At 43.6% G+C, this 8,245-nt stretch overlaps 1 long non-coding RNA gene across 1 annotated transcript; it reads right to left on the minus strand.

The window, feature by feature from the left end:
* Nucleotides 1-320: 320 nt before the first annotated feature.
* Nucleotides 321-8,030, minus strand: LOC123579661. The gene is made up of 3 exons (XR_006702878.1): nt 7,220-8,030; nt 6,233-6,401; nt 321-366 (listed from the first exon to the last, which is right to left on the minus strand). It is a non-coding gene; the product is annotated as an uncharacterized LOC123579661 (long non-coding RNA).
* Between the last annotated feature and the right edge of the window lie 215 nt (nt 8,031-8,245).

An 8,245-nucleotide genomic window follows, 5' to 3' on the forward strand; every position in this document is an offset into this window, starting at 1 on the left:
GCTAGCTCTTTCTCTCTCCCAAAACAAATAAATAAATTAAAAAAAAAACAACTGCTCTTCATCTAATGATTAGTGAAATGCATATCAAAACCACCATGAGATACCACCTCATACCCATTTATTGTGGCTACTATAAAAAACAAAAACCACCATCACCACCAAAAACAACAAAACACCCCAGAAAATAGCAAAGTATGGACAGGGCGTGATGGAATTGGAATCCTTATATGCTGTTGGTGGGAATGTAAAATGGTACAGCCACTGTGGAAAATAGTATAGCAGTTCCTGAAAAAATTAGACATAGACTTACCATATAATCCAGCAATTCCACTTCTGGTATATACCCCAAAGAATTGAAAGCAGGATCTGAAAGAGATATTCGTATACCTATATTCATAACAGTGTTATTCACAATAGCCAAAAGGTAGAAGCAACTCAAATGTCCATTGACAGATGAATGGATAAATAAATTGTGATATATACATACAAATGAATATTATTCAGCCTTAAAAAGGAAGGAAATCCTGACACCTTCTACGATATGAATGTGTCTTGAAGACATCATGCAAAATGAAATAAGCTAGTCAAGAAAGACAAATACGGGGGGTCCTGGGTGGCTCAGTTGGTTAAGTGTCTGACTCTTGATTTTGGATTAGGTCATGATCTCATGGTTGTGAGACTGAGCCCCATGTCCGGCTCCACGCTGATCATGGAGACTGCTTGGGATTCTCCCTCTTCTCTCTCTCTGCTCTTCCCCCACTTGTGTGTGCATGCCCACTCTCAAAATAAATAAACATTAAAAAGAAAAGACAAACACTGTATGATTCCACTTAATATGAGTTATCTAGAGCAGTCAAAATCATAGAGAAAGGAAATAGAATGGTGGTTGCCAGGAGATGAGGGAAAGGGTAATGGAGACTTATTATATAATAGCACATAGTTTCAGTTTTGCAAGATGAACAAAGCTGTGGAGATTCATGGCGGTGATGGCTGCACAATGACATGAATATACTTGATAGCATTGAGCTGTACATTTAAGAATTCTTAAGATGGTACCTTTTATGTTATGTATATTTTACTGCAACTTAAATGGAAAGAAAAAATAATTTAAAAAAAGGGGGTTTGTTGCCTGGTCAGCCCTCAATAATGATAAATGCTAGATTTGTTGTGCTGAGTGAGGGTGAATGTTGATTAGCTGGCCGTGCTCAAGGATAGAGTACCTGGGGAAAATGGGTCCAGTGTGGGCATGAGGCCAAAAAGGTGAGGTGGCAGGTATGAGTTACCTCTGTAGTCTGTGTTTAAAAATGTAGCCTTGCTTTTCAATAGGGACTTTTGAATCTAGGGGTCCATGGTTCCTAAGGAGTCTACGGGTAAGATTCAGAAGGTCCATAAACTTGGATAGGAAAAAAAGTTACTTTTATTTTCACAAACTTTGAACTAAAATTGTCCTTTTCTTTTAATGATGAATATGGGAAACAAATCACAGTGCCATTGGCAGGAATTATGACTTTATCCCTAGTAAAATACACAGAGATTTCCAGATTGCAAACTCATCACTACTCCAAAACGTTGGTTTCCAGATCTGCAATTAGATTGTGATATTTCATGCATTAATAAAGAAGCATATATAACAAACATATTTATTTTTAAATATTTTGGTAAGTGCATTTCAGTATAATTGGTTTCCTTTGCAACCTTATGTATTCTGTTTTATGAATTTCAAAACCTTCTTCTTCTTCTTCTTCTTCTTTTTTTTTTTTTTAAGTTTATTTATTTTGAGAGAGTGAGCGAGCAGGGAGGGGCAAAGAGAGAGGGAGGGAGAGAGAATCCTAAGCAGGGTCCAGGCTGTCAGAGTGGCACCCAATGTGAGGCTTAATCTTACGAACTGTGAGATCATGACCCAAGTGGAAATCAAGAGTTGGATGCTTAACCGACAAGCCACCCAGGTGTCCCTCAGAACATTATTCTAAGAAGGAGGTCCCCACGCTTTACCAGGCCTGCCGTGAGTCCATGCAAAAATAAAAAAGAAAGGGTAAAAAGTATAATCTGACATGTATTTAGTTGCAGTTATAGCTGGCTTTATTGAACATGACTGTGTTCAAAGGGTCATGATCTGACTTGTGGCATTATACAAAGTTATCTGATAATAAATTCGTACAAGTAAAAGTTCCGACCAGATTTGCATGCCTGAGTGATAAACGCACATCAATAGTTCTCGGTCCTTCTTCCCCATCAACAGCTGTGGCTAACCCTGGCACTGAGCCTCATTGAGTCAGAGCCAGGTTTCCTTGGGAACAGATATGCTATCTGTGGGGGGAATGCATGTGTGGGTGGAAAAAATGCCTCGGGTTTTCTGATAGCACTCTCTTACCCTCAACAGTTGCCCTTCTCTCCTCCTTGATAAACACGTAAAAACAAAAAAATTGACACCCAATACTCTAGATCTAGGAGCTGAAGAGAAGGTGGTCACCATGGGCTCTTTCTGGAAAAGTAGAATTTGAGCACACATATTCAAATAAGTAATTATGTTCATGGTGAATATAGGGATGAATATAAATTTCAGTTAGATTAGAAATGGAGGGATTTCAGGGCAAGCTTATCAGACAGAAATGCCTAGCTTTTCTTGAAATTCTTTTCCTCTTCTTCCTTGGACCTACAGACCACTTTTCCCGGCCTCCTTTGCAGTGGAGCAGAGCCACGGGACTGTGCTCTGGTTAACAGAAGGTTAGTGGATGTGAAGTGCATTGCTTCCAGGCTAGGCTCTTGAAACCTTCCCACAAGCAGACATCCTCCAGGCTTTTACCCCTTTTGCCACAATTTTGGTGGTCCATGTATAATCACAGGGTCTTTATAAGTGGAAGGACAATGGAGGCCATAGCATATCTCAGTTAAGGATGTATCTTTCCCATTAGCACTGGGAGAGGCCTGGTCTTGCCTAGATCATGGGCTTGATCTTGAATGAATCACTGTGGCCTGGCAGATGGATGACTCGGTCATGATCCCACCCATGGGGTGAGAAATTGGCCCAGTAGGCCTCATCAAAGCAGATGGGGTGCATTAGTTTCTCATCACTGCTATAACGATTTATCACAAACCTAGTGCTTTGAAATAACATAAATTTACTACCTTATGGTTCTGGAAGTCAGATGTCTAAAATGGGAACCTGTGGGCTAAAATCAGGGTGCTGGCCAGCCTGATTTCCTTTCTAAGGCTTTAGAGGAGAATCCATTTCCTTGCCTTTTCCACCTTACAGAGACCTCTTGCACGTCATGGCTTGTGCCTAATTTCTTCACTTTCAAAGCCAATAGCATCCATGTTATGCTGTCATCTTTCTGGTTCAAGTTCTATCTCCCTCTTCCACCTATAAGGACCCCTGTGATTTAGGAAAAAAAAAAGAGGGGTGCCTGGGTGGTTCAGTCAGTGACTTCATTTCAGCTCAGTTCATGATCTCATGGTTCATGAGATTGATCCCCATGTTGGGCTCTGTGCTGACAGTATGAATCTTGCTTGGAATTCTCTCTCTTATTCTCTCTCTGCCCCTCCTCTGCTCATGCTCTCTCTCTCTCTCTCTCTCTCTCTCTCTCTCAAAATAAATAAATAAACATTAAAAAAAAAAAAAGGACCCTTGTTATTACATTGGGCTCACTGGATAATCCAGGGTCATCTTCCACGTTGAAGTCAGTTGATAAGTGATCTTAATTCTTTCTACAACCTTAATTCCCCTTTGCCACATAATCTAATGTATTTATGGGTTCCAGGGATTATGACATGGATATCTCTGGGGTCCATTACTCTGCATACCACATAGAACAAACACAATCACAATGAGATAAAGGTGACTCCTCAAAGGAAGGAATGCTGGGAAGACAGGAAGCATATGTTCTCTCTCATAATTTAAGATTTAAAGGGGTGTGGGCACCCATCTTTGTGCACTTCATTTGTACCTTTTTAAAATTATATATATACATATATATATATATATATTTTTTTTTTTTTCTTGAGAGAGAGAGAGAGAGAGACAGACTGCAAGTAGGGGAGGGGCAGAGAGAGAGGGAGACACAGAATCTGAAGCAGCCTCCAGGCTCTGAGCTGTCAATACAGGGCTCGACACGAGCTTGAACTCACGAACCATAAGATCATGACCTGAGCAGAAGTCGGTTGCTTAGCTGACTGAGCCACCCAGGCACCCCTCGTACCTTTATTAAACATTTGTAGCAAATGTTTGTGATGTCCTATGTCACATCTTCTCAACTCACCTGATTTTAGCACACCTTTGATAGTCAGTTTGAATGCTTTGCCAGCATCCTTTATAAAGTTTCCATAGAAACAGCTCTCTGCTTTCTCTAAGACAGTGGAAGATCACTTAGGCAAATTCAGCTAAGTAGAAAGTGCAAGAGAGTTAATACTCAGGGAGGGAGCAATGTTCATCTAATGGTAGATGGAATCAAGGGTTAACTGCCACAGCCTCCATCCTCTGGTGGAACACTTCTGATGTGCTTTGTTCATGGTTCTTCAGAAGATTCCAGTGGTTGGGGCGCCTGGGTAGCTCAGTTGGTTAAACATCGGATTTGATCTTGATTTCGGCTCAGGTCATGTTCTTGTGGTCATGGGATCCAGTCCTGCATTGGGCTCTGAGCTGAACGTGGAGTCTGCTTAAGATTCTCTCTCTTCCTCTCTCTCTCCCTCTGCCCATCTCTCCTGCTCATGCTCTCTCTCGCTCTCAAAATAAATAAATAAACATTTTAAAAAAGGAGAAGAAGATCCCAGTCCAGTGGTATTGAGCCTCAGTTGCCCACAGCGGTAACCAGCTCCTTAACACACTCTGTGTGTTGGCTTTCCCCCCTTCCCCGTCTCGTTCTCCCCACCCCTCACTCCTGCTTCCTCGGATCATCTCCCAAACAAGACTACCTGCACGCACAGCCTTCTCTCAGATTGCGCTTTTTTGGAGGAACCCGGCTAAAACAGCACCCACCACTGATGTTTTACGGAGGAGAGTCAGGGATGCAGGGCTCTGCAGGGTAGAACCCTGCCAGTACAATCCAGTGCAGCTTGTTTACAGGCATCTGTTAGGACTGGCTGGCATCTAGTTGGTTGGCAGGTGCCCATGTCAGACAGGCCATCTCCCACTTACGAGATCTGTCAGCACCACAACATAAATCACCGGGCCTGGCATGTCCTTCTTGGCTGGTTATGAGGTTCTAGTTCAAGACTTGTGAGTAGGGAATATAAATATCTTACGACACAGTCCTATCGGGCCATGTGCTGGAAAGGTCGGTGTTCCTCAAATGAGGAGAAAAGGTTATCTGAGGTTATTTTTTTTTTTCCCCCTTTAGTTCAGGCTGAGGTCAGGGTTGTTTATTTGAATTCTGGCAATAACCCTGGGAATTTACTTAGGTGCCAAGGGAAACATGAGGACAGCGGACTCCAGAAAGAGGGTGCACCAAGACACATGAGATAGCAGGCGTGAGCCCAGAGGAAGACACCAGGGCCTTGGCCTAGACACAACAGATGCCTGGTGACTTTCGAGGGGGGTCACACATTCTTTGTTGGCTAATGCAGACATCCTTTAACCTACGTACCAGAGGGAGGTGAGGTAGAAGGCGGAGACGTAGATTTTCAGAAGACTTTTCTCATCTCACCCCCTGTCCCCTGAGATGTCGCGTGCAGCCATTGTCTTATGAAAACTTGTCCCTCCCCCAGGTGCTGGCAGAGCTGAGAATAGGGTCCTACCACACTTAGCACCGCTGGCAGCCTCCTTCCGGTTTCAGGGAAGCTGACTCTGAGATAAAGAGCTGCATGGAGGAAGTCCAGTGAGGAGTGCTTTTGGGGGGACATAAGACCTTTGAGGGAGAAAGGGAGGAAGGTTCGGGCAGCTTGGGAAGTTGGGCTGTGATGCTGTCACTCTACAGGCCTCGAGCAAACCCACTCAGAGCTCTGGAGCTGGGTGGGCCTTCAGAGTTGTTTTGACTTGAGACAACCAGTCTTTTCACTCAGGCTACCCCCAGGAAGGTCATGCAGCCTTGGTCAAGGCAGCCACCAGGGCCCAACCTTCCTGGCAACTGAGGGGGTGAGTATCTTGGTCCTGAAGTGGGGATCTTGACAAGACGCCAGAGCATCCGTTACAATTACCGTGTGCTACTGCCCCCGGGCCTCACAAATGCCCCCACACCCCACCCCCATCTTCAGTGACCTTCATTCAGCCTTCCCTGGAAACAGAAAGAGCCGCTTTTACCTTGAAGATGCTTTGGGTTTAAGGAGAAAGTGTTTTTCCTTCCCCCTTGAATTCCAGGTCAATCCCTTCCATGGTAGGATTTCCTGTGTCACTAGTCCTCGTTCCTTTGTTTTGCTCTCCTCCTTTTAACCGACCCATCTTTCCTGTTAGTGTTCTGGGAGTGGTTTACCTGTGGAGGCAGAAACACCATGGAGTGGACCAGTATACAGCTGCGGTGTCATTTGAGTGTTGGAGTTGAGCATTTTCATGCAGGCTGTGAACTGCATAACGGTGTGGCTATCATCATACTTTAGCATCTCCACCAGAGCACGAAAAATACTTACTGAATTGCACTGCCGTAACTAAGCATGGGGGGAATGAAGTCACCGAAGTAGGGCTGTTGGGGAGTCCTGGAGAAAGGGGTGGGTAAGGCTCAGAGATCACAGCAAGGTGGTCCCTGAGCTCACTCAGACTCTGGGCTGGGTTTTCAGCTACCACCTGGAATAATTCAACATGTGACCTTTATTTACTCATGTATGAATATATACAGTAGGTCAGCTTGTCATTCCACTCAGTAAACAGCAAATGCCTTCTATGCATTTGGAACCACCTGGGACTGGGAGAATCAAAGATAAAGGAAGGGGACTGGGGGCTTACCCTGAGGAATTTGCAGCTGAAAAAGGAAGGTAGCTGATGTAACAGGTAGGAGAACCATGCAATAATCCAGGTGAGAATTCAAGATTCAAGAATCTGAATTCTCCATAAAACCCAAGGAAGATTTATAGTCAACAAACCTTTGTTTCTCTCTTTACAGTTTCCTAATCTGTACCTCAAAGCCTTGCTGTTAATAATTCTTTCTTTCTTAATGAAATGGTAGCCCAGTTGCCTTCCCGCCCCCCCCCCCCCTTTATTTGTAACACTATTTAGAAATAAGTGGGAAACAATGAGAGAGAGAGAGAGAGAGAGAGACAGAGAGAGAGAGAAGGTCTAATATAATAGCATACTGACCTGCAAATTAACAGAAGTTCTTTCTTCAAGCTCCAGGACTTTTCCCATAATACAAAACCTTTCATTGTTATATGCATGGTGCTTTTATATTCACAGCAATACAGTTGCTGGCCTGAGTCTCTGGTGGATTTTCCTGCTGAGTGAGAAACTTTATGCTGCAACAACCCAAAGCCAAGTCTAGCTTTCCCTGGGGAGCCAAGAGAATGAACTCCAGGAATGCCACACCACTGATATTTCCATTGCTTCAATCTGGAAACTTCATCACTGGAGATGATGGAAGGAAGATTCTAGCCCAAGCTGCACCTTCTACTGTGAAAGTAGCATGGACCCTTCCTTTAATGATTAATAGCTTTACTAAGCCAGACCAAACTGCAAAGGATAAAAAGCATCTGTTTGTAATCAGGGGGACTTAAAGGCACCGAGGCCAATTTTTATTCAACCTGCCTCCAGTGGAACTGTGTCAGCCTCCACTCTCTGGTTGTCAGGGAGAGGAAGTTTCTGCCATCAGATATTTTCCCAGAAGAGAACTGGTTGAGTGCATTAGGAAACCCATAATGATAACATTAATGTAAAGCTTTTTATCATTAAGCTATAGAAAAGAAGAGGTATAAAAGGACATTTAACATGGCAAAGTGAATTACAGTCCATGTAGCAAATATATTATGGTTGGTTTAAGAATGAAAGGAGTCAAGATACTTATGGCACTTAGTGCCAGCTCATAGGAAATATTATTGTGTGTTAGCTTTTTAAATTTTTTTAATTTTAAATGTTTATTCATTTTGGAGAGAGACAAAGTGCAAGCATGGGAGGGGCAGAGAGAGAGGGAGACACAGAATCCGAAGCAGGCTCCAGCCTCTGAGCTGTCAGCACAGAGCCCGACATGGGGCTCGAACTCATGAACCGTGAGATCTTGACCTGAGCCGAAGTCAGATGTTCAACCAACTGAGCCACCCAGGCACCCCTCCTGTTAGTTATTCTTATCCCTGGTGTACCCTTCTGTATTAGTTTCCGATGGCTGCTGTGACA

The sequence above is a fragment of the Leopardus geoffroyi genome, chromosome A3 (genome assembly GCF_018350155.1).
Source record: "Leopardus geoffroyi isolate Oge1 chromosome A3, O.geoffroyi_Oge1_pat1.0, whole genome shotgun sequence".
Lineage (NCBI taxonomy): Eukaryota > Metazoa > Chordata > Mammalia > Carnivora > Felidae > Leopardus > Leopardus geoffroyi.